Here is a 10,481-nt window from a genome sequence, read left to right as displayed (position 1 = left end):
ATTATTGATCAACACAGTCTGAAAGGGATACAGTCCGTAAGCACACATGATTGTGCGTGCTGCTGGTCCACTAATAGTACTAACCTTTAACAGTTAATTTTACTCATTTTCATTAATTACTAGTTACTATGTAACTGGTTTTATATTGTTTTACTTTCTTTTTTATTCAATAAAATGTTTTTAATTGATTTCTTATTTTATCAATATTCAAAAAAAGGACCTTATCTTCACCATACCTGGTTGTCCAAATTAGGCATAAAAATGTGTTAATTCCACGACTGTATATATCAGTATCAGTAATTAAAGAGTTGGACAATATCGGAATATTAGATATCGGCAAAAAGCCATTATCGGACATCCCTAATATATATACATATATATATCTACATCCTGAAAATATGCAAACAAAACTGTGTTTAGATGATTGATACTTCAAACTTGCATAAATAAATCTTAAGGAATATAACATAACTTGGCTTCTGAGAGCTTCAGAATGTAATGAATAAAATGCTAAAGTTGTTGATAAACAAGCAATTATTTTAATAATAATAATAATATGGTAATTTTAAATGAATTCTTATGATCATTTAAAATTAATTATTTCAAATGTTTATTTTAATGTATAATTCTATGGCTGGATGTAATAAGGAGTCAGAAAAAATACAAATAAAAATACAATTAATTTTGATGTTTTTAGCAAAATATAGTAAAAATGTATTTAGTTTTTTAAATTTTTTATTAATAAATATATTTATTTTTAGGTGAGATAAACATAATACAATTTATCTCTAGTCTGGATGTTTTAGTTCTTGTCACCCTGTTGTACTCCCGTCTCTTCCCCGAGGATGGCTCCATGAGCTGGGCAAACGCCTGGAGATGCCCTACGTCAACAACACGGTCGGCGGCCCGTCGGTGCGCAGCTCGTACATCGCCGCCCTCCACTTCACCCTCAGCAGCCTGACCAGTGTCGGCTTTGGCAACGTGTGCGCCAACACGGACGCCAAGAAGATCTTCTCCATCTGCACCATGCTCATCGGCGGTATGCCGGACGCCTCGTATGGAACAACGTGATTGGGCAGGCACGCTGTTTATATCGTGGGAAAGCGGACGTGAAAGAAGGCTGTCCTCACTCAGGTCCGCATGGAGCTGGAGGGGGCGTGGCCTCCAGCTCCGGCTGAAAATCTCAATCAATCGGGAGATTTTCAGGATAATATTCGTCCCGGGAGGTTTTCGGGAGAGGTGCTGAATTTCGGAGTCTCCCGGAAAATTCGGGAGGGTTGGCAAGTATGCTCTCCTTTTCCCGGCAAAACTCAAACTCCTACTTCCTATCAACAACGTCACTTCCCTATCTCTCCCGGAAGTCCCGCCCCCCCAGCCAAAGTCATTGGCTAACACCCCGCAGCCAGCCGCTACAATATATATAATTTTTTGCATTCTATTTTAGTTACTTTGAATTTACAACACCCTGGCGCTCTTTTGTACTGTTTTTGTACTTATTTTGATTATAGTTTCTCGATTGTTTGTAAATGTTGAAATTTATAAATAAAGGTTTAAAAAAATTTTTACATTTTTTTAAAAAGCTGGCTGCGGGGCGTTCTTTCTGACGTCACTTCCTGTGTGGGGCTGCGGTCTTTTTGACGTAACTTCCTCTCCGTACTCTGTACACCAGGAGTCCCCAAACTACGGCCCGCGGGAAGTCCCAAGTATAAAAAAAAAATAAAAAAATAAAAAAAATAGTTAAATTTTTTTCTGTCTTTTCTTATCCACTTTGTACCGTTTGCTACTCACGGTGTCTCCTAGCTGCTCAGGCAAATCATATTGTCTAAAAATGCATTTTCTCATCGATAACGTGGCATCATCGCGCGCGCGGAAAATGCGCGATATATATCTAATATATACCTATATATATATACACACACATATATATATATATATATACCTATATCTATATATATATTAGAGATGCGCGGATAGGCAATTATTTCATCCGCAACCGCATCAGAAAGTTGTCAACCATCCGCCATCCACCCGTTTCTAACATTTAATCAGAACCGCATCCGCCCGCACCCGCCTGTTGTTATATATCTAATATAGACGATGCAAGGCATTAGTGAGGTTATAAAGCTTTTGCCTGTTAAAGAAAGGAGACTGATCCAATGCAGCACAGACATTCGCGTGCCACGCTGTCACGGCCCAGACGCACACCAGTGCGCAATCATATGGGAGCCGCGCTGAGCGCACCTCCAAGCGCGTCTCGCTGCCGGCGACGGCCGGGTATGGGCCCGACGCTCCAGCGCCATCCATTTTCAGGGCTAGTTGATTCGGCAGGTGGGTTGTTACACACTCCTTAGCGGGTTCCGACTTCCATGGCCACCGTCCTGCTGTCTATATCAACCAGGGTGAGCCCCACCCCTTTCGTGAGCGCACTGGAGTGACCCCTGTTACGCGCCCCCGGCAACAGGGGTGGCGGGCAGGTAAGCTGCGCGGGCGGAGCGCGCGGAGTGACCCCTGTTACGAGCCCACGGCCACGGGGGTGGCGGGCAGGTAAGCTGCTTACCTGCTGCGCGTGACGCCGGCCGCGGCGAAGGCGGACGAGGCGGGGTGTCGGTGCGGTGGGCGCGGTGGTGACCCTGGACGTGCGTCGGGCCCTTCTCGCGGATCGCCTCAGCTACGGCTCCCGGTGGGACCCTCTCGGGGGAAGGGGCCTCCGTCCCGGACCCCGCCGAGGCGTCCCTTCTCCGCTCCGTAAAAGTGTCCATCTCTTCTTTTTTTTTCTTCTGTTGTGGCATATGCTGCAGGTGCCTGCTCGTTTTTCGTATGTGGGTAACAACATTTAAATATGTATATATATTTCCGAATTGGTTTAACTGCCACCCGCCTGAATCTATTTAAAATCTTTTTTTTTTTATTTCAACCGCCCGACCCGACCCGCGGATAAAATCTAATTTTTTTTAATTTCATCCGCCCGATCCGCGGATCATCCGCCCGATCCGCGGATAATCCGTGGACTCCGCGGTTGTGCCCGCAAACCGCGCATCTCTAATATATATATATATATATATATATATATATATATATATATATATACATACATATATATATATATATACACACACACACACATACATATATATACACATACATACATATATATATATACAAACATACACATATAAATATATATACACACACACATACATACATATATATACACATACATACATACATATATATACACACATATATATATATATATATACATATACATACATATATATATATACATACATATATATATATATACATATATATACATACATATATATATATATATATATATATATATACATACATACATATATATATATATACACACACACAGGTAAAAAAATTTTGCATTTCCTTTGGAAATCGAGGTCCCAGAGTCTGGAGGAAGACAGGAGATGCACAGGATCCACGTTGCCTGAAGTCTAGTGTAAAGTTTCCACCATCAGTGATGGTTTGGGGTGCCATGTCATCTGCTGGTGTCGGTCCACTCTGTTTCCTGAGATCCAGGGTCAACGCAGCCGTCTACCAGCAAGTTTTAGAGCACTTCATGCTTCCTGCTGCTGACCTGCTCTATGGAGATGGAGATTTCAAGTTCCAACAGGACTTGGCGCCTGCACACAGCGCAAAATCTACCCGTGCCTGGTTTACGGACCATGGTATTTCTGTTCTAAATTGGCCCGCCAACTCCCCTGACCTTAGCCCCATAGAAAATCTGTGGGGTATTGTGAAAAGGAAGATGCAGAATGCCAGACCCAAAAATGCAGAAGAGTTGAAGACCACTATCAGAGCAACCTGGGCTCTCATAACACCTGAGCAGTGCCAGAAACTCATCGACTCCATGCCACGCCGCATTAACGCAGTAATTGAGGCAAAAGGAGCTCCAACCAAGTATTGAGTATTGTACATGCTCATATTTTTCATTTTCATACTTTTCAGTTGGCCAACATTTCTAAAAATCCCTTTTTTGTATTAGCCTTAAGTAATATTCTAATTTTGTGACACACGGAATTTTGGATTTTCATTTGTTGCCACTTCAAATCATCAAAATTAAATGAAATAAACATTTGAATGCATCAGTCTGTGTGCAATGAATAAATATAATGTACAAGTTACACCTTTTGAATGCAATTACTGAAATAAATCAAGTTTTTCAAAATATTCTAATTCACTGGCTTTTACCTGTATATATATATACACACACACACACACACACACACACACACACACACACACACACACACACACACACACACACACACACACACACACACACACACAGGTCCCCGGCCAAATTGTTTTAACCCAATGCGGCCCCAGAGTCAAAAAGTTTGGGGATCCCTGCTGTACACCATTGACATGTTATATATATATATATAAATAAATAATTGGGCCGCCATCTTGACAGCTAATGCAGCGTCTACTTATAAGATGTCTATGGTTGGTCACGAACATGGCACCACGTGGTCACTTGGGAGGCTTTAACCAATCAGAGAGTATGGCCAGAGCATCTCTTTGCTGATTGGTTAAAATACCCTCACGTGACCACAAGGCGCCATGTTTGGACGTGAATCAATTCATGTTACAAATATAAACTATCAGCATAATACAGTCATCACACAAGTTCATCAGAGTATATGCAACGGTGTAGAAATCAGACTTCATTATGCTTGATTAAATTATGAATGAAGTGTTGCAACAGCGCCTGTTGCTGGCGAGAAGTGGTATGTACGGTTACCTGCGGGAAGTGCTCAGAACTGTGAAGTGGACTGAGGCTGAAAGGCACTTGGCTGGTGCATCATGCTGATGTTGGCAGATATGTTGTCTCCTATCTGTTTAGCTAAAGTTGTGATCATGTCTCCAAAAGCATCAACAGATATGACTTGCGTGGGCTCACGCACTCCTTGAGTAACTGGCGTAGAGCTAGAGATGGGGGTTAGTAGCGGGTTAAAAACTGGTTGGTCTATGATGAAGCTAGGACTGCTTGACACCAACCTACCCCTCCCCATTACAAATGTTGACACTATGCCCACGACCAGCCATTGCAGGAATTTCAAATACTATATTATTTCACCAACACAACAAAGACAAATCCCCACGAAGGCAGTATAGCAAAACAAGGGCAATAGTGACACAAGTTGACACATAAAAAAAACTTCACTGTAAAGCCCACCGTATATAGCCCCTGACAAATCAATACATAGCACAGCACTGTAGCGTGAAAAATAATTCCCCCCAAGTGCTATTAGGGCGTATCAAGCCTCTCATAAGCCCACACCCAGGGCCGGCCCGTGGCATAGGCCGTATAGGCAAATGCTAAGGGCGCCGTCCATCAGGGGGCGCCACGCCAGTGCCACAAATGTTGGAGAGAAAAAAAGAAAAGAAAAAAAGTTGGTACTATTATTTCTAAATACAAAAAATAATCCCACGTTAATTAAAATGCAAAGTAAAGCCTATTTAATAGAAATATTATATATATATAGTATGCGCCAGCCTAGAATTACCGCCGGGTCAAACTCGTTTTGCAAAATAATTAGCGCATGCTTAGCATTACCACCGGCTCAGGATTAACGCCGGGTCAAACTCGTTTCGCAAAATATTATTTTTATTAGCATATGCCTAGAATTTCCGCCGGGTCAAACTCGTCACGTCACGAGTGACACTTTACCTGTCATCATTTTCAAAATGGAGGAAGCTGATTTTAATAATTTGAAAATCGCACAAAGTGAAGATTAAAGGCCTACTGAAACCCACTACTACCGACCACGCAGTCTGATAGTTTATATATGATTGATGAAATCTTAACATTGCAGCACATGCCAATACGGCCGGGTTAGCTTACTAAAGTGCAATTCTAAATTTCGCGCAAAATATCCTGCTGAAAACATCTCGGTATGACGCCTGCGCGTGACATCACGGATTGTAGAGGACATTTTGGGACAGCATGGTGGCCAGCTATTAAGTTGTCTGTTTTCATCGCAAAATTCCACAGTTTTCTGGACATCTGTGTTGGTGAATCTTTTGCAATTTGTTCAATGAACAATGGAGACAGCAAAGAAGAAAGCTGTAGTTGGGAAGCGGTGTATTGCGGCCGGCTGCAGCAACACAAACACAGCCGGTGTTTCATTGTTTACATTCCCGAAAGATGAGTCAAGCTTTACCATTGGCCTGTGGAGAACTGGGACAACAGAGACTCTTACCAGGAGGACTTTGAGTTGGACACGCAGATGCGGTACCGTGAGTACGCAGCTGCGGCTTCCAAACATTTGATCGCTTGCCCGTACGTGCGAGCCGCTATGTGCATGTCACGTGGGGGACTTTGGGGAAATATATGTGCTGTATTAACTTTGGGGAGGTGAACGGTACTTTGGGCTGTGGGATTGAGTGTGTTGTGCAGGTGTCTGAGATGTATTGGCGGATTATATGGACGGGAGGGGGGAGGTGTTTGTTATGCGGGATTAATTTGTGGCATATTAAATATAAGCCTGGTTGTGTTGTGGCTAATAGAGTACCGTATTTTTAGGACTACAAGTCGCTCCGGAGTATACGTCGCACCGGCCGAAAATGCATAATAAAGAAGAAAAAAAACATATAGTATAAGTCGCATTTTTGGGGGAAATTTATTTGATAAAATCCAACACCAATAATAGACATTAGAAAGGCAATTTAAAATAAATAAAGAATAGTGAACAACAGGCTGAATAAGTGTACGTTATATGACGCATAAATAACCAACTGAGAACGTGCCTGGTATGTTAACGCAACACATCATGGCAAGAGTCATTCAGGGAGTGGCCGTGCGCAACCCGAGGGTCCCTGGTTCAATCCCCACCTAGTACCAACCTCGTCATGTCCGTTGTGTCCTGAGCAAGACACTTCACCCTTGCTCCTGATGGGTGCTGGTTAGCGCCTTGCATGGCAGCTCCCTCCATCAGTGTGTGAATGTGTGTGTGAATGGGTAAATGTGGAAGTAGTGTCAAAGTGCTTTGAGTACCTTGAAGGTAGAAAAGCGCTATACAAGTACAAACTATTTATCATTATTTAAATAACTATAACATATAGAACACGCTAAACGTTTACCAAACAATCTGTCACTCCCGATCGCTAAATCCCATGAAATCTTCCTCCTCAGTGTCGCTCCTGGTATGCGCCACTAGCGTCCATTCTTTCTGCTGCTCGATCGCCGTTTTCTGGTGCATATTTCACTACGTCCAGCTTGTAATCTGCAGTATATGATTTCCTTTTCGGTGCCATTTTAGTTCAGTCCTTCTCAGTTTTTATAAGTTACCGCCAATGTTGCTGTGATCTATTTTAATAGCTCCGGCAGTAGCGTATAGCATATAGCAGTTAGCATTCCAAAACCCACAATGCACTTCTGCCATGACCCGCCCCCGCCGAATTCTTATTGGTTGGCGTGTGAGTGACGATTACAGACGTGTGTGTGACGATTGCGGACATTTTCTTCGTCGCTCACGCGAATGAGAACAATAATATTATTTGATATTTTACAGTAATATGTTAATAATTTCACACATAAATCGCACCCACGGCCAAACTATGAAAAAAACCTCGACTTATGGTCCGAAAAATACGATATATATATATGTCTTGTGTTTATTTACCGTTTTAGTCATTCCCAGCTGAATATCAGGTCCCACCTGCCTCTCACAGCATCTTCCCTATCTGAATCGCTCCCACTGCCCTCTCGTCCTTCACTCTCACTTTCCTCATCCACAAATCTTTCATCCTCGCTCAAATTAATGGGGAAATCGTCGCTTTCTCGGTCCGAATCGCTCTCGCTGCTGGTGGCCATGATTGTAAACAATGTGCGGATGTGAGGAGCTCCACAACCTGTGACGTCACGCGCATATCGTCTGCTACTTCCGGTACAGGCAAGGCTTTTTTATCAGCGACCAAAAGTTGCGAACTTTATCGTCGATGTTCTCTACTAAATCCTTTCAGCAAAAATATGGCAATATCGCGAAATTATCAAGTATGACACATAGAATGGACCTGCTATCCCCGTTTAAATAAGAAAATCGCATTTCAGTAGGCCTTTAAATTAATTACCGCCCCGGGGGCAATTCAAGGAAATACGGTATCTGTCACAAAAATGTTCATAAAATGTACCAGCTGGATATTATAATGTCACCAGCGCAAACCTAAACGAGCTTAAATCACGCGCACACACTTTAAAACAGCCCACCTCGTGCGCACGCGGGAGCGCGCGCCGTTGTCCTCGGCGACAGGGAGGGGGGAGGGAGGGAGGAGCAGCCGAGTGCAGCGGGCGGGAAACTCCAGCAGCTTTCCCGGGCACCAGACGAGAAGTGTAACCGGTGGTCTCTTCCTCTGCGTTGTGTGTATTTTATGGAACACGACCGACACCATGGATTGCTCAGCTGCACTTTACTGATAATACACAGAATACAATTGTCGTCAATAACTTTTTTCCATCGTCGACCCCCTCTCCCGCTATCTTACACAAAAGGGCGTTACGTACAACAGTGAAATAAACATACCTGATAATACACAGAATACAATTGTCGTCAATAACTTTTTTCCATCGTCGAACCCCTACACAAATATAATAACAAGAAAGTGAACTTAAGTTCTTAACATGACAATACATTTTCTGTCGTCGTATGGACGCCTACCTCGCCTGTAATCGTAGACAAAAGGGAAGTTGGAAGGCGTGTCCAACGCATATAAAAAGACAGGTGTCACAGTAATTATTGCAGTAGGAGGGACAACGAGACAATGGTTCCACATTGACAAAACATCGAACAATATTCAGGTATTTACATGTAATTCACACATTTTGTGTAAATATAACAATAATAAAACATTATAAAATACATTATTTACAAGACATAATTGACGGAAGGCAGCAATGTGTATGCGTCAATGATCACAATTCACCCTGTATGACCATAAATTATGGGGTTCCCCAGGGATCCATCTTGGGGCCTCTCCTTTTTATCCTATACATAAATGATTTTGTAAACTCCTCCGAAACTTTTCATAAAATAATTTTTGCTGACGATACAAATTTGTTTACCTCACACAGGAGCCTACACGATCTACAAGTAACTGTCAATTCAGAGCTTGTGAAAGTAGATTCCTGGTTCAAATGCAATAAGCTCTCACTTAATGTAAATAAAACAAATTTTATTCTATTTCGTTCTAATAAAAACCGGACAAATACTGAGCACTGCCATATCAACATCAATGGGCAGGAAATACAGAGAGTGTACTCCACAAAATTCCTGGGGGTCATCATTGACGAATACCTCAATTTCAAATGTCACATTAGCCATCTATTAAACAAATTATCCAAATATGTTGGCCTGTTCTTTCACCTTCGTCATTATCTTCCTCTTTATGCTCTACTCACACTATATAAAACTCTCTTTGAACCACATCTAAACTACTGTAATGTCATCTGGTGTAACACCTTCCCTACCTACCTCCACAAATTAGAATCTATGCAAAAGAAAATTATACGGGCACTGTCATGGTCCAAGTTTAATGCCCCCACTCGACATCTATTCCATAATTATCATCTCTTAAGACTGACAGAGTTCAATATTTATCAAAATGCTTGTTTAACCTATCAAGTCATTTACAGGCTGAATTTAAGGCTCTGTAGCTTGGTTCCTATCTACCATCCCCAGCATGCCCACAACACTCGTAACTTAGATTTGATATCAGGGAAACATCGTTTACTGGATTGTACCGCTCGAAGTGTTGTATGCAGGGGACCAAAGATTTGGAACCGGCTTAATGAGAACCTCAAGATGCTGTATCCATTCTCCAACTTCAAAAATAAACTAAAAACTTATCTATTAACCACCTATATTTAATGCCTCATGTAGGGTAGACTACTGTTGGGTTTTGCATGGTTGAATGAATGTATGTATGTATGTGTATGCTTGCTTTAGTACTATTATCTTGTGTTAATCATATAGCGTTGTTTTTTGTTTTGTTTTTTGTTGTTGTACTTGCTACCATGTTCCATCATTCCATGTATATTCCATCATTTCATGTATATTCTATCCTCTGGACCCCCTGTCAAAAGCTTCTTCTAGCTTATTTGGGGGACCCTTTCACGTACCAACATCTTTAAATGATGATATTTTACTACTATTGTATTTGTTATATGGTATTGTGAATAAAACAAAACCCTGTTACACACACACACACACACACACACACACACACACACACACACACACACACACACACACACACACACACACACACACACACACACACACACACACACACACACACACACACACACACACACACACACACACACACACACACACACACACACACACACACACATATATATATATATCAGTGACGTGCAGTGAGGTTGATGGCTGGTGAGGCACTGACTTCATCACAGTCAGATTTACAAACATATGAAC

This window comes from Nerophis lumbriciformis, linkage group LG03, assembly GCF_033978685.3.
Source record: "Nerophis lumbriciformis linkage group LG03, RoL_Nlum_v2.1, whole genome shotgun sequence".
NCBI lineage: Eukaryota > Metazoa > Chordata > Actinopteri > Syngnathiformes > Syngnathidae > Nerophis > Nerophis lumbriciformis.
This window is presented reverse-complemented; position numbering follows the sequence as displayed.